Here is a 5189-nt window from a genome sequence, read left to right as displayed (position 1 = left end):
TGAAGGTGAAGAAGATTGCAGATGCACTTGCTTCCATTGGGTCGCCAGTGGAAGATAATGATTTAGTTTCTGTGACCTTGAATGGTCTAGGAAAGGAATATGCACAGTTTCGGACATCCATTTCAGTTCGATGTCGTATTGCTGCGCATTCGAGGTGTGAAAACCACCCAAAAATTGTGTGTGTGATTTGATACTTTGTATATACTCAGTTGTTGTGTTTACATTTATTTTCTGCGCATGAGTGAACATGATGAGATGCTTTCAGCCTATGTTGATACATGATGCTGCAAAAGGTTTGGAATCATTGCTTGCCAAAATCCATCAGCACTATTGCTCGTAGACTCAGCAGAAGGGAGCCATTGACAGTAGGACGGATTCACGGTTTGAGCTCAATGACTGAGGCTGCTCCAACTGTGGCAAGACATGTTGTGCTGAATTACTTGATGACATTGTTTAAAGTTGCTTTCCTGTTGTTAATTGAGCTTGGAGTGTTTCCTTTGATGTGCGGGCGGTGGTTGGACATATGTACTCTAAGCTTGTGGGACGGGATTTAAGGAACACATTGTGTTAATTTCAGATTGTGTCTGTTCAGCATTTTCATGGTGACCTTTTGGTTTACTCTGCACTAGAACAAAGGAAGGGAGATGAACTTTTTCAATGGAAAGGAAAGGAGGAGACTAAAAAAAGAAAAGGATTTTTGAAAAGCTAAAGAGGGAGGGAAAAAAGAGGCGTATGTGACAGAAAAAGAGGGAGAGGAATTACGCTAATGGAGGGAGGAACAGAGCATTAGAGGGAAAGGAGTGCTTGTTGCATTCCTGGGGAAAAATTACCAGTAGAGGACTGGTGTGCTCCAGAGGCAGAAACGAGCAGGACCTTGGATCTGCTCTTGCCGCCTTGTCTCTCTAGCTTTCTTGCCTTCTGCGCTGCGACGGAACTGAAGAAGCATGGCGAGTTCGGAAGGATATGATGCTTGTGTTTATGATGCCAAGATGGAGCAAGTACAGCATACTGAACACACGAACTTTTATTTAATTGGTCAACCTGACTGCAGACGGGGAAGAAATAAGCTCAACTTGGAATGAGGTCTGTGAGAGTTTTGATGAAATGGGACTACATGAAAATCTTCTGAGAGGCATCTATGCGTATGGTTTCGAGAAGCCATCTGCTATACAACAGAGAGGAATAGTGCCCTTTGCCAAGGGCTTCGACGTTATTCAACAGGCACAGTCTGGAACTGGGAAGACTGCCACATTTTGCTCTGGGATCCTACAACAGCTTGACTATAGCTTGTTTGAGTGTCAGGCGCTTGTTCTGGCACCTACCCGAGAACTTGCATAGCAGATTGAAAAAGTTATACGAGCTTTGGGGAACTACTTGCAGGTGAAAGTTCATGCATGTGTTGGTGGTACATGTGTTAGAGAGGACATTCGGATTCTTCAGAGTGGAGTACATGTTGTTGTTGGTACTCCTGGCCGCGTGTATGACATGCTTCGACGTGGTTCTCTACGTCCAGATTACATCAAAATGTTTGTTCTGGATGAAGCCGATGAGATACTGTCTCGAGGTTTCAAGGATCAGATTTATGACATCTTTCAGTTGCTTCCACAAAAGCTACAAGTTGGAGTATTCTCAGCAACCAAGGCCACTGAACCTGCAGGGCTAGTTCCAGTTTTTTAGGAATCTGAGCAGAATGTTTTGAGCTTGTTGGTGATTCAGCATAGCTTCCATTCAGTGAAATTTATGTTAAATTGTTTGACAGAGACACCTTTACAGCAGATGATCCTCTGGGCTGCTGTGGTTCCATTGAACAAAGTGTTTGTGAAAGGATTTTTAACTGCCAATCTCTTACAAAGTACTCGGGAAACAAGGACAACCACAGGGAGAAGTCCAAGCAGGCTTTAAATTTGATGTCCAAGGTGGAGTTTCAAGACAATTTCAGTGCCTTTGACTACAAAGTTTGGTCTCACAATTGAAGATGTGCTTTCTCTTTCTGCTATCAAGGCTGCTTATTGTTCCACAGGATTTGTTGAGTCAATGATTTAAAGAGTTCCAAGAGAAGCTTCATAGGGATTCAGACTACATGAAAAATTCGTTGATATGAGTCTTTGTCTTTGTCAAGACGTTTATTGAAGATGCTCATAATCAGATGTAGCTGATTGTATGTTTCATATTATCTGAAATTGAGCTTTCAAATTGAATCCGAACTCGCTAGATTGATATTCTATCTTGAAATTTATCAAGGTCTTCTGTAGACGCGACTTTTCGAAAACCCTTTGACATCTTTGGTGAACCCGACGTGAAAGCGTTGCAGAAATTTCAGGATGGGAGATACTTTAGCCTCTATTTCAGCTTCTTCTACAACTCCAGCTGCATCTACTTGAGCTCCATCAATGACTGCTGCGTCAAGTACTTCAACAGAGGATCTAAAGCAGATTTTGCAGAATATGTCCATGTATATGCAGCTCCAAAATCAGCAAAGACAATTGTATATGCAGCAGCAACAACAATTGCATCAACAACAGTTGTCTCAACAAAGGCAACTCTATTCAGAGCAGGAGAATGCAAACAACGCGATTAAGGCTATTGAAGCAGTTGAGAATGAGAAGAAGCTATTTGACGGGCATAATGTTTCAGCATATTTGAAGACATATGAGATCAAGATGGGGTTTTTTGGAGTTCCTGCTGGACTTATGAGTAAGTACTTCCTTCGTCTTGTCACACCCGCTTTGAGGACAAAAGTGACTGATCTTTTTATTCAAAATACACATTGGCAAGATTTTAAGAAGGCCCTGAAAGAAGAATACTTCCTTGAGGACTTTGGTATGGCTACTCGGCGGTCATTCCGAGAGTGGGTCTACATGCCAAACAAAGGTCTAGCTGCTTCGAAATTGATTCGAGAATTTAAGGAAAGGTATAGTCAGCTTGATGCCATTGAACAAAGAGCATTGGATGTTGAAAAAGTTTAGCTTTTCTTGCAAGCTGAAGATCCTGCTCTTCAAGAAGAATTGGGTGAGCTTCTTGAGGATCGCACGAAGCCTATGGGTCTTAAAACTGATTGGTAGGATGCTCAGGATGCAGTCTCGACTTTGACCAAGAGGAGGATATGGAAGACCCGCCTACAGAATGGTTCCATGACACCTACACCATCATCTGCTCCTATGCCTACTTCTATCCCTGTTATTTCTTCTCCTCCTCAGCTAGTTTCTTGGCCTATGCCAATGCCTACTGTTTCTACTCCACCTATTCCTCCTGTTCCACGACCGATGCCTACACCTTCTGCTCCAAAACCATCCGCTCCATCGGTGCCTACCTCTCTTGATGACATAATCAAAGGCATAACATATTTGACATTGGAGTCAGTCAAAGCAGAGTTGGTGGGAAAGTTGAAGGAGCAGTTTGCTTCGACTGCGCCTACTACTTCTTCTAGTGCTCCTACTGCACATAGGAGTGCTCCTAGTGCACCTAGGAGAGATCGGAGATGTATTTGGTGCGATAGTACGGACCATCAGCATTGCAGGGATTGTGAGTCTTTTCAGGATGCAAGGAGGAAGAATTTGGTATATTGGGGGCAAGATGGTAAGATTTGGTTGACTGAGACAGGAGCTCCACTTGCTACCAACTTTGGTAAAGGTGGAATGAAGAAGTTAGTGGATGACATGGCTGCGCGTACTTCTTATGTGACAGCTAGAGGTGATGCTTCTGCATATGGAGTCCAGATTGAGAAAGGTTCAGAGACTCAGTCAGTGCTATGGACTTATGCTATGGAGACTACAAACAAGGGGAAAATTTAGCAAACTGTTTTGACTAGTGCAAGCTCTAGCATCAGATCAGAGACAGGTTGGGACTCGCCTGTTGACAGGTATTCTATTTATGCTTATTTGGCTAAGTCTCATGGTGCAGATGTACTTGTTGAGGAGAAGCGTAAGAGGGATGAAGAAAATCCAAGTGCAGCTAAGAAGACTAGAGGGGGTGAGTTTGTTACTCCACCTACTGCAGGACCGTCTTCACGATCAGGGCCAGATCGACAGATGGAGGATGCTCAAAAGAGAGAAAAGAGGCAAGAGCCTAGAGAGAGAAAGCAGCCAGGGTTCAGATTGATGTCCGATATTGAGACATCTACAGACATGAAGAAAATCTTTAATGATAAGGTATTTGGGACTGAGGTGACTTTCACTATTTCTGAGGTTTTGGGCATCTCAAAAAGAGAGTTTCAGGATCAGTTTTAGGAGGTTTTGAAGAGGAAAAGACATTCATTGTCTACCACTGATACACAGGGAGTTTTGATTGGGGAGTTGGATGAGGATGAGGATGAGGTTATGGTTGAGAATGCTTCTGTTTTTCCGCAGGAAGAGAAGAGGGTTCAGCCTATGCATTATGCTGAAATTGATGAGCATGTCTTGATACCGCGTAGTCACTTTTCGCGGAGCCATTGGGCTAGGGCAACTACAGAGACGATGGTAAAGATTGGAGAGAAACATGTGCCTTATGTTGCATTGGTTGATTGTGGTTCAGAGATTAATCTCATAGTTCATGGAGTTTATGAGAGTAACAGATGGCCTATGGATGTAGAGCATGGGTGGCGTATGAGAGCCGCCAATAACACTGCAGGTGATTTGTATGCTGCTTGTCCTAGTGTCAGGGTTTCTATTGGTGATGTAGAGGAGGATTTTCATTTCTTTGTGCAGGATTCATGCTCTTATCCCATAATTCTTGGTCAGCCATTCATCACAGAGATGCGCATGGAAACAAAGGTAATGGATGATGGATCTGCTTATGCACGGATTCGCAGTAAAGATGGTATGAGAGTAGTTCAGTTTATGAATGTATGTGTGAACCATGTTAGAAACAGAGATACTCTCAGAGATGCACCTTTGCCCACTGTGAGGGATTCGGGTTTTCATTAGGTACCGCCGTTTCGCGAGACGATGGTGGTACAGAGGAGAGGAGATTGGAGTTCTCACCTCCTGGCAGCGGTGTTTTCTCCTCTGGGTTTGTTGGGATTTCAGCAAACAGTTCGATGAGCTATTAGAAGACTTCTAGGTTGCCTAGAGCTGCCAGGCAGTATATATGCAGGAAGGAGAAAAATTTGAAAAATGTAGGAATTTTGGAGGATGATGAGCACATAGATGGTATGTATGACAGTGTGATTTGTGCAGACACGATGACAGAGATGGGAGATATGCTAAAAA

The 5189-nt window shown here is 43.3% G+C and overlaps 1 pseudogene; it reads left to right on the top strand.

Annotated features, from left to right (window-relative positions):
• Positions 1-1035: 1035 nt before the first annotated feature.
• On the top strand, positions 1036-1973 carry LOC148010823 (eukaryotic initiation factor 4A-13 pseudogene; annotated as a pseudogene).
• The last annotated feature ends 3216 nt before the right edge of the window (positions 1974-5189 follow it).

This window comes from Lygodium microphyllum, chromosome 29 (genome assembly GCF_053477565.2).
Source record: "Lygodium microphyllum isolate KBCC chromosome 29, Lygodium_microphyllum_v1.1.10, whole genome shotgun sequence".
NCBI lineage: Eukaryota > Viridiplantae > Streptophyta > Polypodiopsida > Schizaeales > Lygodiaceae > Lygodium > Lygodium microphyllum.
The sequence above is the reverse complement of the archived record's forward strand: the minus strand, read 5'-3'. Positions and strand labels throughout refer to the sequence as shown.